Source organism: Jatropha curcas, chromosome 9 (assembly GCF_041381405.1).
Source record: "Jatropha curcas cultivar XTBG-Jc1 chromosome 9, XTBG_Jcur_1.0, whole genome shotgun sequence".
Taxonomy (NCBI): Eukaryota; Viridiplantae; Streptophyta; class Magnoliopsida; order Malpighiales; family Euphorbiaceae; genus Jatropha; species Jatropha curcas.
The window spans coordinates 11,998,115-12,008,560 of NC_143159.1; the positions used below are offsets into that span (position 1 = coordinate 11,998,115).

General features: G+C 28.6%; 1 pseudogene across 1 annotated transcript; it reads right to left on the minus strand.

Annotated features, from left to right (window-relative positions):
* Positions 1-2,878: 2,878 nt before the first annotated feature.
* LOC149493646 (very-long-chain aldehyde decarbonylase GL1-9-like) lies at positions 2,879-9,375 on the minus strand (annotated as a pseudogene). Its single transcript, XR_016322696.1, has 3 exons — positions 9,261-9,375; positions 8,476-8,835; positions 2,879-3,696 (listed from the first exon to the last, which is right to left on the minus strand). The product of XR_016322696.1 is annotated as a very-long-chain aldehyde decarbonylase GL1-9-like (transcript).
* Between the last annotated feature and the right edge of the window lie 1,071 nt (positions 9,376-10,446).

Sequence of the window (10,446 nt, forward strand, 5' to 3'; positions counted from 1 at the left end):
TTAAGATTAAGGAATATGGGTTATTGGCAGAGACAATTTTGTGTTGCATGACATTGGAGACGAGGAGAAGGAGAATGCATTTGCCATCATAGTGAGAAATTGGCTGTGGCTTTTGGTTTAATTAGTACTAGGGGAATGCCAATTCAAGTGATTAAGAATCTTAGGATATGTGGGGATTGTCATGTAGTTATTAAGCTTATGTCAAAGATATATAATCGAGAAATTATTGTGAGGGATCGCGTTAGGTTTCATAGGTTTAAGCAAGGTTCATGTTCCTGCAGAGATTATTGGTGAAATAGAATAATTTTGAAAAATTTTTGAAGTGGTTCTTTGAAAAGGAAACTTGGTATTTGTACGAGTAATTTGGAAGCTGATGATAGGAACAAAATTAATAAACCATCTTCCTTCTCTACTGGTTTGCTTTCTTGATTCTGCATCAGACCGTAAATGCTATTTAGATAGACAATTTTTGTTAGCATAGCAGGATTATGTTGCCAACTAGACTCTATAACAAAACTCAAAATTCAAGATTTAACTTGATTTCAATCAAATTTTAAACTAGGTGGAAGCCGCTCGTTGCGCAGGTTGCTTTTTTACTTTATTATTGTACATTGTATTAAAAAGTTACTTTTTGTTATACATATAAAAGTAAATATTTCTAAAAAAAATAAATAAATCTTACAACTTCAGAAAATAAATAAATATATATTATATATATATATATATATATCTATATATATATATATATTATATATATAACTATTAGGGTAAAAATACAAAAGTCCTAGACAATAAGTATTAGTTAAATTATTTTTGTAAAATTATAAATTTAAAAAACATACAAAAAAATTCATCTATAAATTTGATAATATAAATATATAATTATTATAAATAATGGATAAAAAATTAAACAATTCAATCAAAAACTAAAAAAATTTAGATATTCAAATATATATAGTTAACTATTTTAAATAAATAATAATTTTTAAATTAAAAAGTATTTTAAATTATCTAATAAAAATAAAAATTCTAAATTGAAATATAGATATAGATAATTATTGTTAATGAATATTAATTTTGAAAAATATGATTCTTTAGATATGATTTTTTAATATTTAGATAATAAAATTAAAATTTAAATGACAAGAATATTTTTTAACTATAAATGATAAGGTATCTCAATCCTTGTTTATTTATTAAATGTATTTATTTTTAATGTTATCAAATTCTTTTGCTATTTTAAAATATGTTTATTGAGTTTTATATATATATATATATATATATATATATATAAAACTGTAATAGTGGAGAGATTTCTCTTTGATCTAAATGGCATAATAATAATAATAATAACAATAACAATAATAATACTAATAAATAAATAAATATTATTTATATTTCTCTACTCAATTTATTAATTTATTTTTAGTGAAACTCTTTCAAAACTCAAAAACTCAAACCATATCAAATACTTAAATATACGCAATATATCAATAAAAACATATATTATAATAATAATTACATGAATTAAAATATTATAAATAATTAATATATATATATATATATATATATATATATATATATTTGAATCAATAAATAAAAAATTTACAGCTTATACACAATTTGCTAAAAATATAATACATTTAAAAAAAAAATACATAAATGGATTTATATTTAACTTTACTTCTGTTCATCTCCATCAATATATTTTTTATACCTGCAACTACACACATGTGACAGATAATAAAGAAAATATTATTAAATAAACAAAGATTAAAGATAGGAGAAATCACGGGATGCACAGAAAAGAAGAAAAAATAGAAAAAGAAAAAATCGAAGAGTTAACATTACCTTGATCAAAGAAGAAAAGGCAATGATATAAAATAAATAGAGAAAGTACAATCAAAACTCAGCCCAAAAATAAAAAATAAAAAAAAGACTACCGTGAAAGAAAATAACTGAATTGATTAATATGATAGTATATATAGATAGATATAAGTATATATATAGAAAAAAAATTCAAAGGTATTAAAAGTTTCAATTCCAAATTCAAAAAATTCAAAGGATTTAAAAGTTTTAATTTTAAAATTCAAAAATTTTAAAGAATTAAACATTTAAAATTTCTATACATTAGATTAGATATGAGAAAAAAATGTTTAACAATTAATTAAATTTAAAAAATTTGTAAAAAAAGGAAAAAAGGAAATACTCAAAAGGAAAAAGCGCCAAGTAAGGTTTTTGATTTTTTTTTTTTTTTTTTTTTTGATTTAGGATTTATATATATAACACTCAAATTTGGTTTGTAGAACTACTTGAATCTCTGTTTATCATTAAATAATTAATTTAATGTATAACAATGCATAAATTTACCATTTTACTTACCAAAAAAAACCTTACATAGCATGCAAACTTTTTGAGGAGCTTGTTATACCTCTAATATTACAACTTTGGTAAAATTGTATCATTTTCCATACTATCAATAATAATTATTTTTGATATGGCAAAATATTCACTTGATATGTTTGAAACAATAATTTTGACATTTTTTAACTATCTTATCAAATAAATATTTAATCGATCCAATTTCACAAATTTGCGAATTCAACAGAATAAGTTTTACAAGTTGAAGTATTTAATAAATACGATTTTATAAGTTAAAGTATTTAATATTTGAACATAAAAATTGAATGTGCCACAGATTTTTTTTTACATAGATATAAGAGTGAATTTATGTATTGAGCCTTTAATTTTTCAAATATAGTAAAATAAATTCCAATATAATATTTTTTTAAGACAAATATTATTTGTCATATAGAATACATTAGTAATCAAATAAAAATTAAATACTGAATCAGGCTTGCAACGCAACTAAGTCAAGTTAGAACAAATAAATATGCTACATACAGAACGCAACAGTTACAATTCATCAGGTAGGCTGGTAAAATTACCATTACCAACTACATGAATAACAGCCAATTAACTAGAATAGATGGTTGAACACCCAAAACCACTCTTATGCTAGAAAGCCTACGAACATAAATGCATTAACAACCAATTCTAATTCAACTTTCCAACAATTTTAGTCTCAACCGAAAAGAATATTTCTCTGTTAAGTGATAATTTCAAAATGACAGAAAATAATCAAATTTGAACTAGTCTTTTTTCACCAACCTTGCCTCAAAACCACCTTCGGCTCGCTTAACTAGATCATAAGGCATGTGGGTTCCCAGAATTTTCCCATATTGAGAAGAATGGCTGAGAATAATTGTACTTTGTGCCTTGAAGTTGATGATGGATGTCGTGGTAAGCAGTGTTATTCTGGAAAACAATGTGAAATATATTGCCAGGCAACCAAAGTCCACAGTGATCATCTACAGTTTTAATGATAGCAAAACAGAAGAAAATTACTCCGGTTCGTGCAGTCATTCCTGATATTAGAAAGGAAATGGCACCACCTACTGTGTCAAGCAATAGACCCTCCAGTGGGTGATTATAAAGTGCCCCAATTGCATATGGGACAACTAGCCTATGATGTTGTGAATGGATGTGGCGGTATAAGAATTTGTTCTGATGCATATACCTGTGCACAAAATATTGCCATGTGTCCATCACGAACATAGCAATAATAATCTGCATGATTTGGATAGGAATGGAGGGCTGGACTATGACCCCAGATGGATCCATCGTTGAGGTCAACTGCAGCAAAAGAGCAGGACTATTAAAAGTTAATCATTGATTGATAAAAATAAAAAATCAGCAGGTATTTCAAAATTCACAAAATATTTCAATTCAAATAATATTATCAAATAATTGATATTCTTATCATCGAAGATCCTACCAACCTCTCAGTAACTAGCTGATATCCTCATGTCAGACAAGAACTGCTTAACGTATCCAACATCAAGGAGTCAACTAATGTGCACTGTCTCTTTCAAAACTAATGCACCAAAAGCAAAAGCAAGAGAACAAAACTAATAACATGTCAAGTCATCAAACAGACCAAGCAATCTTCCATTCAGCTTTTACCGAGCAACTTTATAGAAACAGGATTTTTCATTCAAACACCAACATTACCTCCAGCAGAGCACAGAATGGAAAATTATGAATAAAAAGCATTTTCCATGTAAGATCTCTAATTAGTTTTCATAGGCTCAGTAGGCATCTCACTCAGGAAGGCATTAGGCTATGGTTCCTTTCATTCATTCTTAATTCAGCAATACAAATGAAACAACTTCAATTAGTTCTACTAGCCGAGTTTAAATGAAATGAATTTGGCCAGGTGAAGATAGGAAGCTGGAAGTTGCAATGACTTCTGTCTTAGATCTCTCTTTTCTTAAAAAAAAAAAAAAAATGTTTTATCAAAGTAAATTTCCAGTAGCTAATCAAATACAAATCAGGTGCTAGACCTACCAATCCAGCAATGTTATGCTTTGCTTCTATCATCACATTATAAGAACAAGAACATGAAAGCTAAAAGGGAGTCGTGCTCAGCAGCAAGCAATCAAGATAAACCAATGTGAACCTAGCTGACTAAGAGAATTAAGATCAATTGTGAAAGGAGGAGGAGAGGAGAGAGGATGTTGAAATAGCATCCAAGAGGTGATGGAACAAACAAGTTCTTTGGAAAAGCAAGAAAACACCAAGAAGGAAAAGGTAAAAATTTAAGAATCCTAGTCATGATATTAAAAATTTAAAGAAAAGATAGTGGTTCAACAATATAACGATATCTAAAAATGTTCCTCCGCATGCATCAAGTAGCTAGCAACAAAAAGAATGGATCTTTTTTCTTTTCTTAGTAATTTGAAATCTGATTTCAATAAGAATTTTACAATGCTATTCCTTAGCCAGCAAAATTCATGCTACCAGCATGATAAAATACGTACATGCAAGCTCAAAGTTCACATAACATATTGACAATAAATTATATAACTCAAGGTTTATATGTAGGACTGCACAAATATAATAAAAGGAAACATTCACTTTTCAGACTCAAAAAGATATCATACAATCTTTCTGAGCACGAACACCTGCCCCCCCAGCACCCCCCCCCCCCCCAAAAAAAAAAAGGAAAAAATCCCAACCCAATAATAAAGAAAAGTAAATAGGAGCTTAAAAAAGAAAGTGTCATGTGATATTGAAAATATTGACAAACTAAAAGATCATCAGGTTGAATAAATAAGATCCCTAAATTGAAGATACTAAACATTCATCAATTTGGTTTTCCACAAAGGTTTCATGGGGCTTTGGTACTTATATCCATGGCATGCTATGATCTAGTCAAAATTCCATAAAATAACATTTAATGAGTGCATCAATGGGAAATATGAGCGAGTATTCAGCTCAATTTGGAGTTTTACAAATTCTGGTTCAGTTTATCTCATGCACAAACACACACAATGTATAAATATACACAATTAGGTTCAATTTGGTTAGTTTTATCTTTTTAACCGAATTAACCAATTTATTCTAAAGTAAAACTAACTGATTGGATTATTTTAGAAAAAAACACCAGTTTGTTTTGTTTTTTTTTTTCCCCGACATGATAGTGCTCACAGTATAAAGCCATCTTAATGAGAACTAGTGAATGGGATCTACCTTGAAATAATGTATGAATTTAAGTAATAAAGGACATGCTTACTAGTCCCCATCCTCTCCCATATATGCATATCACCATGTAATCCTCTATGGAAGATACAAAAAAACTCTTTTCCATGGAATCCATAGCTAAATATCCAAAGACAAACTAAATATTAGAATGGCCAATATTTTGAATTAGTGCAACTCTTTCACACGTTAGTTCTTTACTTGGAATGATGAATTTGAAAGCAAAAGACCAACATTTTATCACTAAATATAACCTGGAACAATTAAACGTCCAGGAGATGCATGTTATCATAAAATGATGACAGCATCAAACTATAAATAACTAAAAATTTTAATATATCCATCAGTCTTAAGGATATATGCTACAGGTATGAAGGTGTTTTATTATATGAGAAACAACTAGAGATAAAAGTTTTTCACACACAACACAACAGTAATATTATAGTCAGGACGTTTAAGTTTCCTTAAATAACATATGAGTCAAAATTTCATTATAAAACATAATTAGATGTGACATTAGTGTTCAAATTGGAACTCGGAAGATGTAAGAAACAGAAAGAATGCCAAAATTATATCATTTAAGTGTATCAAATTAAATGCTAAGATGTGGCTGTAGAATACCAAATTCAAAGGTTTATGGACATTAATCTTGTTGTCAAGTTTTGATATGGAGCGGGAGCATCATATGCAAGTTGCAACATCTAGATATGGTGAGATAGCTGTATTATGTGCTTTTTTGCAAATTTTTTATGTTGCGTACAGTGTTTAATAACAATGGACGCATGAGACAACTTCAGGAACAATAATTATGTTAAAGTTTCTGGGCCTTCTATAAATTCTCCAGATATATGAAGTCTAATGCCAATATATTATCCATTTGTTCTTTGGAGAATCTCTTACAAGCATCCAAAAATCTTTAAAGAAAAAATAAAACAAGATACAGATAAACACAAATGTGTTTTCCTCAACTGTCCAACCTATAATATTTAATAGGATAAGTGAAAAATAAAAGATAGTATGAAATCAATATTTTTGACTGGCTTCAAAAAGGAAAAAAATGGAAGGTTTTCCAAAACATAAAAAAATAAAAACAATTTTAGGGAACATGCTGCATATGCAGGCCAAACATAATCAACGCCAATACAATTATATAGACATTAACCAGCCTCATTCAGAAATTGCTAGAAGTTAGGCTGTTGATTTCCATACCGCTACTCTCATGAGACTCCATAGCAATGATGCCACAGCGTTATGCAGGTAGCATATATGTGCTGAGTTCCACTCTTAGGTACTAGAATGAGCATTTTACAAACCTGGGTGAAAATACGCATACCACATACAGTTCAAAGCAAGTATTACTCAATCAGGATGCTTCATTAGTCATAATTCCATTTTCCAATCCTAAGAAATCAATCATGAAGGAATGAAGCAGGGTTTTTTGCACAAGATTTTTGTTAAGGAAAAATCTCAAAAGTAATTTTGAAAATTGTGAAGATTCTGTTGTAAACTAGCATGCCTATGCCATTAACGAGAATTGCAGGCTTTTAAAAAAATTGAGTTGAAATGTTAAATTTGATAATTCTTGTTAAATTCTTTTATTTCCAAGTCCAAGCATCTGCATTTAAAACATTTCAAAGACAGTCAAATATTAAAAGGACAAATTTTCAAACTGTATTTCCATGGTAAACAAAAGCTGCAATAAAAAAACAAAAAAAAAAAAAAAAAAAAAACTCTTTTAACTATTAATCATCTAATATGAGCCCACTTTAAACCTAAAAATTTGCTTCTTTCCAAGCTACCACACCCACTACAAACATCCCCCATCTAAGGATTCAGCTATGCTCATATGCAAAATTTTTTCATAAATATTTACTGGAAGAATAACACTTCATTAAAACAACTAAACCTTAGTCCCAAACTAATTAGAGTCGGCTATATGAATCCTTTATTTACAATATCTGCTACTTGCACCTTTTGTCTAATGTGATCATTCCTAATTTTGTCCAACTTTGTGTGACCACCATCCATCCCAATATTCGCATCTCCGTAACATCCATCTTGTGAATATGTTGAGTATTCGGTGCCCAACATTCACTCTCAGATAGTATTGCCAGTCTCACCACCGTCCAATAGAGATGATCTTTCATTTGTTAGATATCTTCCTATCGCATAGTACGTCAGTAGCACTCCTCCATTTCATCCATTGTACTTGAATTCCATAAGAAATATCATCATCTATGAGACTCCCTTCTGGAACACACAGCCTAAATATTGACTTGTTTGCACTTGGGCACCATCATACCGTTTAATCTAACCTTGGTTTCCTGCTCCTTCCACAAACCAAACTCGGTGCAAATATTTTACTTCTGCTTAATCACTCTAATTATGATTAGAAAAAATGCTCCATGTACCAAAAGATAATTGCTACTCCTCCATGGAGAGGCTATCACGAACGTCCATCACACAAGCAAGGTCCTAGGTGATACAAAAACTGTATTCCGAATTCTTCCATCATATTTTCAAATGTTTAGTGTATAATATATCACTAAGGTAAGTTAATTTGCAGCCATTCTAGATAAAATTAAGCTTAAAATCTCTTTCCTCGGTATAACATCAGAAGCAGCACTCTGTCCTCCTTTCCTCTCTAATTCAGCAACCTCTTTCTATGGCCTATATTTCTGTACATAGATTGAAATTTGCATGTAATTATCAAGAATAATCAGTAACCTATCTAATCAGTAATTATCAAGAATATTCAGTAACCTCTTTCAGTAACCTCTCTACTCACTATTTACATTAGCAAGAATAATCATATCATAACATGCCATAGATAGAAAATATAAATTTTTCTATTTAAGTTAAATAACGAACCAAAAAGAGCCCATGGGCGACTATCGCCTGAACTAACTGTTGCAGCAAAACACCCTTGACCACCTTTGTGCAATGGTACCAAGTTCTTCTCTTTCTCCTCTTTTCTTGTGTGCAACCGGTATTTATCCAACGGTGGCAAAATCTGATAAAGTCCAGCATACAACCAGTAGACCACAATTGGGGCAAATGTGCCCATTGCTTCGTCACTCTCACATAACCTTCCCAAAACACCATAATTGATTCAATTAACCAGCGAAGAAATAGTCACTGGTACTTATTTGAAAACTTAGATTACAGCTTCAAACTCTCCACCTTTGAAGCCACATCAAAGATCTATAAGGGAATGTGAATTCCACATACCTGAGAACCAAAAAATTAAAAAAAAAAAAAAAAAAATCAGAAGTTAGAAACTTTGAAGGTAGAGTGCATTTTATTTAGCGTACTCCTGCCTAAAAATTAGGCAACAAACAGAGAATGAAATTAAAGATTCACAGTTCTTCTATTCAATTTGTGGGAAAAGAATAAAATTAAGATAATTTAGGGAAAGAAAAAAAGAAAAACGACAAATAGCCTGACATTGCTTTCATTTAAAAACGACAAAGTTTTTTCTTAAGAAAAACAAAAGGCATAAAAGTTGAAGTTTGACAAGAAAATCTGTTTAAACAAAACATTTCTCAAAATTCCTCCATTTCCCAGCAACCAAACGGCTAAAAATTTAAACAGAAACAGAAATTGAAGGAAAGAAAAAAAAAAAAAAAAGAAAACGGAAACGCAATGTGACTTACACAGATAGAGATCGTAAACGACTTAAAAGCAAAAATGTCAATCAGATCTACCAAAAGCAAGCGCCTGCTGTGCTGTTTTGGATCAAACACTTGTTGGTGACAGGTGTGTTGGTTTTAAATTTTTTTTTTCTTCCCTTGACGTTGGACCTTTTTGGTTCTTCTTAGTTGTCAAAGGCTGAAATGCCAGACAGAAAGAAAGAGGAAGGCCTTGCCGCCCTAAGACTGAAGCCTCACTTGCCCTACACTGTCAACACCCTTTTTTTTATTTTGTTTGGGAGACCAGAAAATGATTGGATCTTTCTCCCTTCTGCAATTCTCTCTTTCTTTTTCTTTTAATTTTTAAATTTTACCATTTTCTGGTTATAGGCGCACGTGGAGCTTGATATTTTCGTCCGCCAATATTTTCTTTTATTTTTATTATTATTATTTTTTTAACTAGTCCAAGAGCTATGCATTGCACCAATTGTTTTATTATTATTATACATTATATTATATATTACTTTTTATTACACATAAAATAAATACTTATAAAATAAATAAATTCTACAACTTCAAAAAAATAAAAAAAGCAAATAAAAAATTATAATATATATATCTATATATATATATATATATATATATAAACTAAAATAAATACATACAATATAAAAAACCTTTAGATAAAACATTACTTATAAATAAAGATATATAGAATTACAAATTTGAAAGACATATAAACAAAATTCCCCATAAATAAAGATATATAGATGTAAAAATCATATTATTCTAAATAAGGACATAAAAAATTAACATTCAATCTAAAATTGAAAAAATAATAAATATTCAAATATAATATAGTTAATTATTTTAAATATAAAGGAATTTTAAATGATCAAATAAAAAATAAATTTAAAATTGAAATATAGATAGATTGTTATTGTAAATGAAATTAATTTTTAAAATATGATTATTTGATATAACTGATAATAAAACTTAAATAATAAGAATATATTTTAATTATAGGTAGGTGTAAATGTTATTTATATATATATATAATATATATATATATATATATATATATATATATATATATATATATATAATTATATATATATTATAATATATATATAATTGTAAGTAAAGAGATTTCTTTTTGGAAAAATAATGATAAAAAAATAATAACAATAATAAATAAATAAATAAAAAT